Source organism: Arachis hypogaea, chromosome 12 (genome assembly GCF_003086295.3).
Source record: "Arachis hypogaea cultivar Tifrunner chromosome 12, arahy.Tifrunner.gnm2.J5K5, whole genome shotgun sequence".
NCBI lineage: Eukaryota > Viridiplantae > Streptophyta > Magnoliopsida > Fabales > Fabaceae > Arachis > Arachis hypogaea.
The window spans coordinates 7,497,121-7,512,842 of record NC_092047.1 but is presented as its reverse complement, the minus strand read 5'-3'; the positions used below and the strand labels follow the sequence as shown (position 1 = coordinate 7,512,842).

Genomic DNA, 15,722 nt, shown 5'->3' with positions numbered 1-15,722 from the left:
CTTCATACTGTTTGTAATGATGTAGACAACTTGGAACCACTCCTCCGAGCATACCCAATGGCGAAGTTAAAATTCTGAATACAAGACAAGTTCTAGTTTCCAACTATATAGATTGGAACATCAAAAAACTTGAACCCTCTTTGGTGATGTTCTTCTTTACAGGAGCAAAGAGTGATAACAAACTGAACATTGTTCCCAAAAGAAACCAAACCACCATCCTGCCACAGTGATCCACCACAAGTTCTAGCAAAAAGAACTTCATAAGTTCTTCAACAAATTGGTAGCTCTTCTGAAGTGATAAAACAAAATTCATCACCGCAAATCCAGCGGTAAAATATCACCGTTTCTTCTTTGTCTTTGTTCTTGTTCTTCTCCTCTTAATAAGGAGACGAACTCACCACAGGCTTTGAATTGACGCTGATAGTGTAACACTTTTCCCTGATAAATTTTCAACCGAGGGAGAGCAAATGGAAGCACAATGACAGGGGATGCATTACCGATTTCCATATTAAATGAAGAAAGAAAGGAAGAAGAAGTGTTTGTATGAGGTGAAAGAAAGGAAGAAGAAGAAGAAGTGATGTTAACGATATGTGTGTTTGTATGGACTATGGAGTGAAGTAAAGGAAGGATAAGAAAAAGCAAGTGAAATTAGCTGGGACGTGTTTGTATGGAATGAAGCCAAGCAAAAGATTTAAAGTTAAAGTATTATAATTAATCCATACAGAGTTAGATAATGTATTAATTTCACTATAAATTTTTAATCCAAAAGTATACATTTGTAGGAAAAAAAAAAGGTAAGTAGTATTCTTAAACTGAATTAAAAATAGTATCTATTAATAATTAATGATTTAGAAATATAAAAATATTTTATATGAATTAAAAAGTATTAGAAAAAAATTTTAGTATCAATGAATATTAAGATTTTATTATAATTTATTATAATTCTTATATTGTGTTTACATCTGAAGAAAATTTAAAATTAGTGAATTTCACTTATCATGTCAATAGAACTATAAGTTGCTAATGAATACACGGGTCAATGTGAGAAGAGAAAATTTGAACCAAAGAGAGTATTGAGAGGGCAGAGATATTGAAGGGAGAAAAATTTATTTGGGGTTTTCATTCGTGACTAATTATTGATGTGCATAATTTCACGTCATAAATTATTCAAGCAGAAAATACATGAATATTGAGCCTTGTTATTTTTGTCATACTTCGTGGTAAATATTACCAAGCGATCAGATTTACCTCTAGAAGTACCAGTTTGGGATTCTTGAACAACAATGTCTTGTGCTTGTGGATTACTTTGTGATTGTTCCATCTGTAACATACAACAAAAAAAATATATATGATCATGAACAATTACTAAACCAGCAAAAATCAATAACATCAGCAAACAATTATTAGCCTATTGCATTATTTAATTGGTTATGTTGGGATAAAAAAGTGCAACTACAAGAAGAAAACAAGAAGACTTGTCAATGTTAATTGCATACAAGCTTCTGTCCTGTCAGTAGATTTTGGTGACGGTCAATACAAAATGGAGCCTCACCTTAAATCTAAGAACTCCATAATCTTTATTCACCTTTCTTCACTTAGAATAATACAGTAGCCGCTATAATCAGTTAGCATTAGAGTATTCTTTTTTAAGTTAAAACATTCTGCCAATAACTAGAGAATTCTCATTAAATCAAAGGCTGCACAGTTTTCTTGTATGAACAGAAAAAATTAAAGCACCAGCCATAAATATTATAGGGGTGTTCGCGGTGCGGTTTGGTTCGGTTATATGGGAAAAAGTCATCCGATCCGATCGTTTATTAAAATTGCGGTTCGGTTTGGTTCGATTTTCTTTCCGAAATCATTCGAACCAAACCAAACCAATTAAAATCGGTTTGGTTTGTTCGGTTTATTTAATTAATTCAAATAAAAACCATTATACCATTTCACAGTCACTAACAAATAACAATAGTCAACCTAACTCAGAGATCACTAACAAATGAGCAGAAACACAACAAACTAAATTAGCAGATAGAACAATCATCAATCGGACTCAAATTACTAACAAATTAGCAGAAGCACAACAAATTAAAATCACTAACAAATGTTGTAAAAACAGCAGAAGAAACAGATGGAACAATAATCAACCTGAACTGAATCAAGAAAATCAAGATACACAACCAAACTAATTCCAAAAATTTTGCAAAAATAGTGCCCCAATTCCAAATTAATCAAGATATAGAACCAAACTGAATGAGAAATACAACCAAACTATTTCCACAATTTTCATGTGGTGCACTAATTCCACAAATTCTTCCTCTTTCACCTTCCCCTTTCCTGCATTAACATTGAATAAACAAAAATTCAGAACCAAACCTCAGAACCAAACCTAAGAAATAGAACAAAAAAAACAACCTGAAGACTAAGCCAGAATTAAAAAAATAAATAGAATCAGAACAGAACCTAAAAAAACAAAATCTGAATCCATAAGAAGACTAAGCCAGAATTAAAAAATAAATAGAATCAGAACAAAAAAAACAACCTGAGATGGAAGGATAACACTGCTTCAATGACGGAGAAGAAGAGACTGGACAGCAACACGGCTTCAACGACGGACGAGAGACGGGCGACGAACGGCAGCGGCTTCGACTACGTCTGGTGCGTGCTGCTGCGGTTCGTTGAGGACGACGACGGCTGTTGGTTCGTGGAGGAGACGGCTGCTGGAGAGGTGGTGTGTGGAGCCGTCGAGGATGAGGGACAGAGAGGAAAGGACCGCACCACCACGATGGTGCTGTCCGGCGACGTCGATGGCGGAGAAGAAGGAGGAGGTCCGGCGCTGAGACACAGCGCTAGAGAGACTGAGAGAGAGCTCGAGGAGTTAGGGTTCCTGGTAGTGGAGGGGTGGCTGCGGCTAGATTTGGAGCAATTGTGGTGGAAGGCTACTTTTATATTAGGGTTTTTTAATAACACCGGTTCGGTTCGGTTAGAGTTTTCTCTAATAAAACCGAAAACCGAACCGAACCGCAAAAAACTGCAAAAAATTATTTTTTCGGTTTTTTTCGTTTTCAGTTTATTCAGTTATCAGTTTTTTTGGTTCGGTTGATCGGTTTTGTTCGGATTGGATCGGTTTTGAACAGCCATAATACCAGAAACAAAATTGAACTCGGCACAAACTAATTAACATGTTAAAGTTACAGGTTTCAGCATTTTAAGTTCATACGTTATCACTTTCAAACTAATGTTATGCGATAAATCATGAACAGAAAATCAGAAATAACAAATAAATGATAAATCAATAACCCCAAGCAAACAATTCCTAAACCAGCAAACAATAACTTCAGAAAATCCAGTTAATCAGCAAATTAATTATTAACAAATAACAAGTATTATCAAAATCAAGTGCTAAAGGCCTAAACACTAAACCAGCAAACAGACGCGAGGAATCAGTGCTTACCGGTTAACACAGAGAAGGCGAGGTCGGCGAGGAGAAGGCGATCGACGGCGACGACAGAGGACGCGACACCGGCGAACACAAAGAAGGCAAGCTCGGCGATGACAACCACGCGGTGGGGGCTGTGGGGCTGCGGTGGCCAAAACTGTCGCTGTGGGATGCGGTGCCTGCGGGCTGCGGCGGCTGCGCCGATTGGGGGCTGCGGTGGCTTCTATGGTTCGTTCACTTCCATAGAAGAGAGGAGAGGAGATGGGTTTACGGGTCGGGGAGTAACATGAAAGGGACTAGGGTTTCACTCCAATTTTGACTGATTTTGACTAAATTTATTTAGTTACCAAATATGGCCAATTCTCCCATGCCTATAACTTGAATGCCGAAATTGCCTAAATTACTCCTTATAGCAAGATTTAAAAGACACACTTAAAACCGTAACTCTTCTAAAAGCGTCACCTAATGGAAAAAAGTAAATTAGAAGATTTAAGAGAAGAAATAATTAAATTATCAAAATTAATAGATCAAAAATTAATGATTTTAACTAATGTTAATTGTAATGACACCGAATTCTTAAAATCAATACAAAATGATTTTTCTCAAAATCTTAATTTTACTATAAGTTTTATTGAATGACTTCAAAAACCTGAAAAAACCTATTTTTCACACGGAATTTCTAAAAAATGTTACCATGGAAATGATTCCCCACATCTTTATCATACTTTTAACCCACAATTAAATTCTATAGTAGATATGCTTGAAGAAATATTAGTATCCATAAAATTTCAAAGAAATAAGGAAAAAGAGAATCCCAAAGAAGAAAAATTTCAAAATATAATCAACATAACAGATTTAAAAGTAAAACCACCATTGAAATTATGAATATTGAAGAAAAATTAGAAGAAGTCACAATGCTTTTTAAACAATTAAAAATGGCTCAAGAAAATAATATTATGGAACATGGTTTTCAAATAGAAGAAGAATTAGTAAATTCTGAAAATATAGAAAATGAAGAACACATTCTAGATTATTCAAGTGACGAAGAACCAGCAATTCCAATACAAGTAAAAAATGAAGCGGGAACATCTAGGGATAATCAATCTCAATTTAAATGGGAAACATGTTTTGATAATTATGCTTTTAAAAAAGGTTTTATAAATAAAAATTCAAAATATACAAAAATACCATCAAAATACGTTCCTAAAATCCAGGAAATGGTAGGAGAAAGAATGCTCGATTTAGACTGTAAAACGAATGAAAAAGAAATTTTCGAAAACTGGTTGAATTCCTTCTTATTAGAAGCCTTTACTAATCCAAAACTTAATGAATTATCTGGAAGAGACATTTGGAATTACATAAGGTTTCATACTAAAGGAGCTATAAGAGATTATATGACATCAATAGAAAACCAAATAATAGAAGAATTAGCAACAAAAATAACAGTTTATGATAAGATATTATATATAATGATGATTCTATATAAAGAATTTTTTGGGAAAAATATTATAGATCATAAACAAGAAGTCTATAATAAAGAATATCAAGAAGCAAAAAACCATTTAGCTAACATTCACATATATGATCTATGTAATGTGGAGTCTTATATATGTGAATATAGAATACATTATTACAAATTAAAAGAAGAAGATAAAAATCATTATCTTAGTATGTATATAACAAAACTTCCATATCCTGCTAACGAATTTATTATGGGAAGATTTATAAGAGAAATAAATAGAGGAACAATTGAAAATAATTTTGGTGGAGCAACCTCTGCAATAAGAGAGGAAATAAAAGAACGTTGTATGCAAGAAGCAACTCAAAAAAGATTTGCAAATATAATTAGAATTTGCTGCCAGGATAATGAAGAGATACCTCAAAAATATGGTCTTAATAAAAATTTTCAAAGAAAAAGAAAATATCAATTTAGAAAAAGAAAATACTATCCAAACTGGAGAAAAAAGATGTATTTTAGAAAAAGAAATAACAATAAAAACAAGAGACAAAAAAGTGATTATTGCCCAAATAAAAAAGAAAATTGTAAGTGTTGGTATTGCCAAGAAGAAGGACACTATGCAAACGAATGTCCGAAAAAGAAGGATAAAAAGGATCTTACTAAACAAATAGAAATTGCTAAGTCTTGTTTCATGGAACCTTTAGAAGAATCTGATGATAATTTAGACTATATTTTTGAATATGTCTCGGAAACAGACTCAGAGACTGAGTAATAATGCTACATTTATTACTATAAAAATAACAGAAAAATTTATAAATGCTTTCATAGATTCTGGAGCAACACAATGCTTTGCTAGTTCAAATATAAAACTTGATTGGAAAAAATTAAAGAAACCATTAAGAGTTAGAATAGCTGACAAATCAATACATAAAATTGACCAAAAAGCAGAGATGGTTGAAATTTTTATTCAAAATTATAGGTTCATTGTTCCATCTATATACATGTTAGATTCTGGAATGGATTTTATCATAGGAAATAACTTTTTAAAGCTATATCATCCATTCATTCAAGAACTAACATATATAGTTTTAAAAGCTCCACACGATTCTTCAATAAATCAAAAATCAAAACGTATAAAAATACCGACTACTACTATAGATAAGATCTTAAAATTTAAAATATTTTCTATATTAGAGATATGTTATTTAAATTTATACTTTCAAATAAATATCCCAAAAAATAATCTTGAAATAAAGATAGAAGAACTTTTGGATGAAATTTGTGCTGAAAATCCTTTAGATATTAAAAATACAAATAACGAATTAGTAAGCATTAAACTAAAAGATCCGACAAAAGAGATAAATGTTCCAAATAAAATCCCTTATTCCGCAAGAGATAGAGAAGAGTTTTCATTAGAATGTAGAGATCTTTTGGAAAAAGGAATTATAAGATTAAGTAAAAGTCCTCATGCGGCTCCAGCCTTTTATGTCGAAAACAATAATGAAATTAAAAGGGGAAAACGAAGAATGGTTATTAACTATAAGAAGATGAATGAAGCAACTATTGGTGATGCTCATAAACTTCCAAGAAAAGATTCTATTTTAGAAAAAATTAAAGGGGCAACTTGGTTTTCATCTCTTGATGCAAAATCAGGATATTGGCAACTTCGTTTAGACGAAGAAACAAAGAAATTAACTGCTTTTACTTGTCCAACAAAAGAATCAACAAGTGTGTTGCTCTATGAATGGAATGTATTGCCATTCGGATTAAAACAAGCTCCAGGTATTTATCAAAGATTTATGGAAGAAAATCTAAAAGAGTTAAATGAATTTGTTTTAGTGTACATTGATGATATACTAATTTTTACAAAACAGGATAGAGAAGATCATCTTCAAAAATTATTAATAGTTTTAGAAAGATGTAAAGAAAAAGGATTAGTTCTTAGCAAAAAGAAAGCAAGAATAGCAAAACAAGAAATAGAGTTTCTTGGATTAATTCTATCCACTCAAGGAAAGCTAAAACTTCAGCCAAATGTCCTAGAAAAGGTAAATTTATTTCCTAATAAAATAGAAGATAGAAAACAATTACAAAGATTTTTAGGGTGTATAAATTATATTTCTGATCAAGGATTCTTAAAGAATATAACAGAATACACTAAAAACTTATTTCCAAAAATTAGTACTAAAAAAGAATGGAAATGGGATGAAAAAGATAGTATACAAATTCAAAAGATTAAAGAATTATGTGAAAAACTTCCAGAACTTTATATTCCAGAAGAAAATGACTACTTAATAGTAGAAACAGATGCTTCAGACATAACCTGGTCAGGATGTCTAAAAGCTAAGAAAGCTATAAAAAGTTTGAAGCAAGGAAAAGAATCACTAGATTCTAAAAATTCCCCAAAGGAATTACTTTGCAGGTATATTTCAAGGACTTTTACTCTAACAGAACAGAGATATACCACTCATGAAAAGGAAACTCTAGCAGCAATTAAATCTCTTAAGAAATGGAAAATTGATTTACTACCCAGAGAATTTACATTAAGGACAGATTCAAGCTACCTAACAGGTTTCATACGATATAATTTAAAAGTTGATTATAATCATGGACGATTGGTAAGATGGCAATTATTTTTGTTACAATATCCAATAAAAATTGAATATATTAAGGGTGACAAAAATGTTATTGCAGATACATTAACAAGAGAATAGAGTTCGTCTACAACGCATTAAATCAGGAAATTCAGAAATACGAACAAGAACTCGAAAAATGCAAGCATTGTCAGCAAATAAGGACATAGATCCAATCCCTCAAGAAGGCCATCGAAGCAATGAAATCAACACAACAACCAAAACCATCAGAGCTCAGCCAGCTAAGCGTGGTGGACAAATCAGGTGAAGAAAAAATTCCAGAAAATAAAACAATTGCTGAAATTATCAAAAAATCTACCCAAGACAAAAATATTATGTAATTTAATTATAATGGCCCCATGAAAGGAGTATATGATGCCTGGGAAAAAGCAGCACCATTTACACATCAATCAAGGATAATTCATAAAGGAGGGTTTTTAACACTGGAAGAAGCAAAAGAATCTTTCAGGGAATATGAAGCTCTTCATCCAGAGCAAACCCTAAAAAGAGTAGATAAAGCTCCAATTCAAACCCAGAGAACAGGGATAATAAGAAATATTCCTACAAGGGCTGAAATCAAAGAAAAGAAAAGGGTCTGTAGATCAAATCTCAGAGAAACCCTTAATATAGTCCTGAACTGGACTGAAGAAAAAAGAGCAATCTTGGGATATTATCCTATTGCCAAAGAACAGCTAACAAAGCTGGTTATATTTCCAGATGCATCCCCATCAGACACCTATCAGTTTTTCCAGTATGGATTAATTGATACAATTTTAATTTTTAATGATCTAAAAATTATTAGTGAGTTTCCTGCAGGATTCGTTGATGCAGTAAAGAGATTTAAAAATATGATTGATAACGTAAATCCAAGGGATATATCCCTAAAATTTACGAACAGTCAACCTATTTTTAATGAAGAAGAAGAATGCTTGGTTCCAGCACACCAAGTAATATTCATGTCCGTCTTCCCAGGAAATTTTCAACCAATTGATCAAGTTCAAGATTTAACAATCTACAGTCATGAAGGAAGGCTAGCCAGCACACTAGCAAGGGTCTTCGAAAGAACTCAAAAGATAACAAGGGAATCTCACACAAGAATTAATTATAAAAGCAGAAATACTTTGCTTGTGTCTAGTAAAAGGAATGAAATTGAAGAAAGAGAGATGAGACTCTTAGTGGAATTTGAATCAGCATTCTACAACTTATCTGGACTCTTAGAAAAGCTCCCTGAAGGGATAAAGAGGAATCTCTGCTATTTGAAGAAAGACAGAGAAGACCACAAGTGCCAGCTATGCGTCTCAGAGTTATCTGAAGAAAGTAATAATAAAACGGAATCAACCCACATGATAAAGGAAGAAGACAACGCATTTGAAGGTCACATAATGAAAGAGGAAGACAGCACATCTGAAGCATCTCTTAACATTATTGCATAGTGACGTAAGCGCTTAGGTCATAGAGCACCAACAATGTAGCTGGTGCAAGATAATAAACAATGACGTAAGCAATGACGTCATAAGAAGGGTAAGGATGGGAATTGTCCATCAGACCCAACCATTATAAATAGGTTGCTTAGGCAATTGTAGAAGGGGCAGACAATAGAAAGCAGAAGGCTAAGAGTACTCATATGCTAGGAGAGCAAGGAGGAAGCTGCCAAGGCGATTCTATAGTCTGAGGAAGAATTCCCTTAGGGAAAAAATAGTTCTAAACTCCCCTCTGGAGTTAGTATCTACAATCTCCCCTCTGGAGATAAAAACACCTCATATAAAATATACTAAGTAAAGGAAGTTTTCTCCAGAAAGGTACATCTTCATCCTAGTCTTTCAATTATGAATTATTTAGAAAGTTTAGAATTAACAGAAGAATCTGATTATTATAGATTAACTGCTTTATTAGATAATGAAAAACAGGCTGTTCTAAAAACAGAATTAAATCTCAAATCAAATGAAAATTTTAATAAACAAAACCTATTAAAAGAAGTTTTTAATAGAAAAAATGTAATATACTATGGAAAAATTCAACTTGAAGCCCCTATAAAGATAAAATCCGCCAATGGAGAACTTGAAATAGCCCTGATAAATGATGAAGAATTGAGTAAACAGATTGAGAAAATTAAGGATCAACAAAAAAGATCTAAAATCGGATGGATTCATATTAGTACTATACAAGTCTTAATCAAATCTACATATATGAAAGGAATTAATTCACCAATAAGCTTAGCAATCTGTGACAAAAGAATTACTGATGACCCAATAGATCAAATAATTGGAATTGTTCATGGAAACTTGGCAAACGTAAATGTTAAATTCAATGCCCATCTTGGATACGCCATACCTTTATCAACTGAAAATCTTGGAAGATCTATAAGTTTGGCTTATAAATTTCATAGAAAGAATTTAATGGAACAAGATGATGAACCACTTTCAATTACATATGCAATAAATTATGCTTTAACAAATAGCCATCATAGTATAATATTTAAAAACAGAGAAAGAATTTATGTTGATGAATTATTTCAAAAAATTGTAAAAACAGAAATACCAAAATATAAAGCTATTGAAAACCCGGTTCTATTATTAAAAGAACCGTCAGGAAAATTAGTTTCACCGAATTTTCAAATAAGAGAATCTAAAATTAATAGCCCTTTAAGTTTATCTAAGTTAAAAATTAAAGAAGAAAATTCTGAAATAAAAGAACTAACAAAAAAGGTCGAAAAATTAAATGAAACCTTAAACACTAAATTATGACAATAAATAAAGAAGAAATATATATCACTTATCAAGATAAGAAACAAGAACTTTTTGAAAGAGAAAACCGTTTGAATTATTTGCAGTTTTCTGAAATAAACCAAAGAGCATTTGAAGCTCTAAAAATAATATATGACAAGTTGAAAAGAGAAGTGGAAGAGCTAGAAAAATTAATAGAATCTCTAGAAAATAGTGATGAATCGATGATAGAGTTTGCAGAAATTCTAAAATAAATAATGAAGCATATAAAGATTGAAAAACCAGAGAATAGAATAAAAAGAAAAAGGGCGGAAAAATTAAAAAGTAAAATAAAGGAGTATAAAAGGGAATTAAATAATCTTCAGATCGAAATTGATAGAAATAAGAATAAATATAAACAAGTTGAAATTAAACCTAAGAAATTTATAAATGCCTGAAAAACCATATTATGACTTAAATGAATTAAAGCTGCTGAAAGAAAAAATGGAAAATGAAGTCGATAAATTAAAAAGATATTTAGAAACAACAGAAAGTGTAGAAATAAAAGAAGTTCTTGAGGATTTGAGAAATTATATTAAAGAAAAAGATAAACAGATAAAAGATTTTATATATAATAATTCATGTAAAAAAGAATATTATAAATTAAAACAAGATTGAAAAACTATAAATATACGTCAAGGACTAGTAATAAATAATCATACAAGAGAAATAGTAAAAATGGTTAATACTTTAGATTATAAAAATTGCAAATTGTTTAATCAAAGTTTAAATAATCGAAGTTTAAAATTTGGTATCAGAGCCAAGTTAACGATTTAAGGTAACACTTTCTCTTTAAGCAACACTTTTAGTGATACGCTTTTAAATCATAACAATATAAAAATGACATCCTTACCATTGCATTCCCCATTTAGTAAGTTAGGCAAGTGTATATAGGCACCATAACACTCACCACCAAATATTTGCGCAAGCTTATCAGGATCTTTTTGTCCCTCGATGTACTTAGCCGAAAACTTAAAACTAGTCATAACCACATTAATATTCGCTAAAAGAAATGTATTTTATAATGCTTTATATTATTTTAATTTATCTTTTTGTGGACCTGACTTTGGATTCTCATGAAGAATTCATGCAATTTAGGAGTGGATTGTGTACAGTGAAATTGTTAATCAGTTTAGCTTGGGTTTGAGCAATAAATAAATAATGTACCTCTATTACTAATAAAAAAAAAAAAGAAAGTTTACCGCCAATAACAAAATAAAAATCCAAAGAAAAAAAGTTTATGGCCAAGAAATTTCTCTGATCACGTCATAAACTCATTATACTTAACCTTAAACAATGTCCAAAAAAAAACCTTAAACAAAAATGTTGCCTTAAAAAATTAAATTAGAAGTTACACTAAATATCACTGAAGGATATATTTTGTTATAGCTTAGGGAAATATATATATACACATTCGCATCATGATTTGGTATAGAGGTGTACATGGGCCGGGCCACACTGGGTTTGGCCTAATCCAGACCTGATTGGGTCTAATTTTTAGACCCTAACTCGATCCTAGACCCGATGAAACTTACGCATCTTCGGGTCGGGTGAAAATCGGGTAAAAATCGGGTCTTTAACATGTAAAAATCACTTAATCTCTAACCATTATTTTATAATTCACATAGTAAAATTCACTTAAAAAAATATAACAAGAACCCACCCTTCTCTAAAATTAAAGCATAACCATAATCAATATTAATATTGTCTAATAATACCAAATATTTAAATCAATACAAATAACACAATATTATGCATTAGTCTAAAATCTTATGCATTTTAAACATAAAACATTAACTTATAATCTTATAATGACTAATAACACAAAATATTAAGGTTTACAATATTTAAATTCCACATAAGAATAACCATCATCCATCACTAATAATACAAAATATTAATTGTGTATGATGACCGGACCGAGTTCGGGTAACCCGAGCTATGGCCCGGACCCGACCCAAAATAATGACCGAGTCTATTTTTAAGATCTTTACCCGACCCTAGACCCGATGAAATTATACTAAATTAGCTCTTAAAGTGTTCGGGGCCGGACCGAATCTTCGAGTCGGGTTGGACCATGTACACCCTAATTTGGTATACCACTATCATTTTTATTAATTGTGTTTTTGCATAAGTTAGACAATCTGAAATCTTTTCCTTCATATAACGCGCACAAAAAAAAAAATTTGATGGATGTGACTCATTAATATACTTATGTAGATGTTGATTTTTTTTGGGTGATTTTATGTCGATGTTGATTATTTCTTTTAGTACATACTCTTAAATAAAATTTACATTGATTATCAAAAAAAAAATTTACATTTTTGATATAAAATCGTCAAAGTTTCTTAATTCAAAATATAAAAAATGGATTTTGGGATAATATTTTAATTCATTTATAAAATAAATTCGACATAATAATTAGTTAAGTTTAGAATCAAATCGATTTGATATTATTAGAGAATATTATAGATTTAATGTTAACAAGACAAATAAAATTGATTTGTATAATAACTAATTAGACTAATTATTTATAATTTTAAAGATGAAATTACTTATATGTGTTCTTTCAAAAGAAACTATTTTGACAATAAATCCGGTAATTATATTAAATTACATCACCGTCTTTTGAAAAATGATAAAACAAAAATATCGACTAAAAAAAATAAAAGGCCAAAATTATAAGAACAATTGCATAAGGATAATCTAGCTACTATATACATTTTTCTTAATATTAATGGATATTCACACTTAGATACCTAATAAGTGGTGCCTCTAATAGTGACCTTCAGTGTATTGTGGTTTGTGGAGTTTAAGATTGTTCATAATTTATTGGGATAAATATTGTTTTGATTCCTGACGTTGAGGATCAGAATCGAAACCATCCCTGATGTAATTTTTTATTTACAATCGTTCTTAATGTTGTATTTCATTTTAAAATCGTCCTTTTTAATAATTTTTTTTATAAATGACAAAACTACTCTTATTTTATAAATCGTTATTTTAAATAAAAAAATATAAAATTAAAAAAGAAAAAAGAAAAGACACGAGGGGGAAGGTGAGGGGGAGGGGAGAAAGGGAAAGGACGTGGGAGGGGGGTAAAGGAAAAGGGGAAAGGGAGAGGGGGAAGGAGAAAGGGGAGGAGGAGGGAGACGGTGCCGGCGAAGGTTGGAGCTGCCGTCGCCGTTGCCGTCGTGAGAGGGGAGAGAGCTTCTGCTTCTGCACCACTGCTCCTCACCGCTGCGCTCTCGTCACTGCTCCTCGCCGCTGCTTCTGCTTCTTACTTCGGCCTCTGTTTCTGCTTCGTCTGGGTCTGCTTGAGTGCTTCTGCTTCTGCATCTTCTGCTTCGTCTTCTGCTTTCTTCTTCTGCTTTCTGCTTCTGCTTGAGTGCTTCTGCTTCTGCATCTTCTGGGTCTGCTTCTGCTTCTACTTCTAATCTGATTTTGATTTGTTATTTTCTGATTTTATCGTTGTTGTGTGTTGATTTGTTGAATCTGGATTTGAATAATGGATTTGTTCATCATAATCCCTAATTCCCTAATTTTTATTGTTGATTTTGTTCTTGTTCTGATTTTTGGATTGCTGTTGCTTTTTTTTGTTTTTGAATTTCTTGTTTTGGTCTTGTTCTTATATTTGGTTTCTGCACAAATCTCACATACGATAAGCATTTCGTCGTCATACAGAAGCTCTATGTACTCGGTTTTGGGGACAACAAAGACGGATCGTGATGACGAAGGTGTTGATGAAGATGGAAGGCAAAGAATGGTTTTTGATGATGATGAGCCTTCGATGGTGCTTTGAGAAGCGATGAAGGAGGACATGATGACCTCTTGTAACTGCAATTCATGAGCATACTTGTCATTGGAGATGGGGACGAGGTTACCTTCTTCCTTCTGTAATTAAATTTATAGATTTTTTATTTTTATAATTGAAGATGAATTCAAGTATTTTTAATTCTTGTAATTGAATTTTGTTAACTGTATTTAAAAATTTGAAATTTTGAGTTTTGTTAATTGAAGAAGAATGTTCTTCTGGAAGAAGAAGAACAAGAAGAATGAAATGGTGGAAAAATAGTATTTTTGTCATTTAGAAAAAAAATTTATTAGAAAGGACGATTTTAAAATGAAATGCAACATTAAGGACGATTCTAAATAAAAAATTATATCAGGACGGTTTCGATTCTGACCCTCAACCTTAGGGACCAAAATAATATTTATCCCTAATTTATTAATAATCACAAAACATAAGAAAGTTTTATTTTGTTTTCTTATGGTGTTTGCTATAGAATTTAAAAGTTTGATATTTAATTAATAAAAAAGTTTAAATAATTAATATTTAATTTAAAATATAAATTGGATAAATGTTAAATATTATAAAAGAAAAATTCATCATCAAACAATAGACATTAGAAATTTGATTTTTCTTTTTTCATTATTTGGTCTTGCATTCCTGAAAAGGTTCACACAATCTTTAGATAGTCAAGAGTACTTAAATGTTTTTTATTTTTTGGACAATAAGTGATCATTAATTATGAATATTCTATTAAAATAATTATTTTTAGGATAAGCAATTAAAAATGTACTTTTTTTTCCTTGTAGTGATGTAGTGGAAACATTAAATTTCAAAGAGATTGTTATATATATAAAATTGCTTTAGAATGTTATCTAAAAGTGGTCTCTAATTTTAAAATAGTTTTGATGTTTAAAAAATTAAACTAGGAATTAAAAGAAAGAAGTTTATGTTTGATTATGGTATAAGTGTAATGGATAAAGTAAATAGTTTAAGTTAAAATACAAAATAACTTGGCATTCCAAGCCTTCAGTCTTGATAAGATTCCAAAAACTTCTCCAAGTCAGTCTTGAGACAGAATCTTTTTTCATCGATCGAGCTGAAGACAAGAACTTCACCAGCCTTCTTTTGTTGTAACTTTTCGAACTACCTCCTAACTTCACCAGAATGCAAAATGTGGTCTTATGTAGTTGTAAACAGCAATAAAATTTCTTCTTCTGGTCTCTGGTGGATTTGACGTTCGAGGAATAATGAGATCTTTTATCCCACGAGTTTTGGACCATGGACAAGGTGACTGGTATGGCTTTGTCCTTGAAAAAGGAGCTCCGAAATATTTTTGAGTTGCAACAAGTATCTATCCCCTCCACCATTAGTGGCTCTTGAATTTCTCCCTCGGTGAGTACCTTTAAGATTAATTACGATGCTAGCTATCCTGACAATGGTGCTCGGGTTGGTTTTGCCTGTGTTTACAAAGATTGGTAGGGAAGGTGGCAACGAGGCTGTTTGGGAATAATTGAAAGTCATAGTATTCTGCAAGGAGAGTTGTTTACTATTTGGAGAGGCTTTTTTTTAGCCTGGGACTCGGGACAAAGAGATGTTATTTGTGAGACAGATTATGTGGAGGCCGTATTATTGTCAATAATTT

General features: G+C 31.6%; 1 long non-coding RNA gene across 1 annotated transcript; it reads right to left on the bottom strand.

The window, feature by feature from the left end:
* Positions 1-423: 423 nt before the first annotated feature.
* LOC140176951 (uncharacterized) lies at positions 424-2,930 on the bottom strand. Its single transcript, XR_011868236.1, has 3 exons — positions 2,540-2,930; positions 1,249-2,334; positions 424-438 (listed from the first exon to the last, which is right to left on the bottom strand). It is a non-coding gene; the product is annotated as an uncharacterized lncRNA (long non-coding RNA).
* Positions 2,931-15,722: the final 12,792 nt, after the last annotated feature.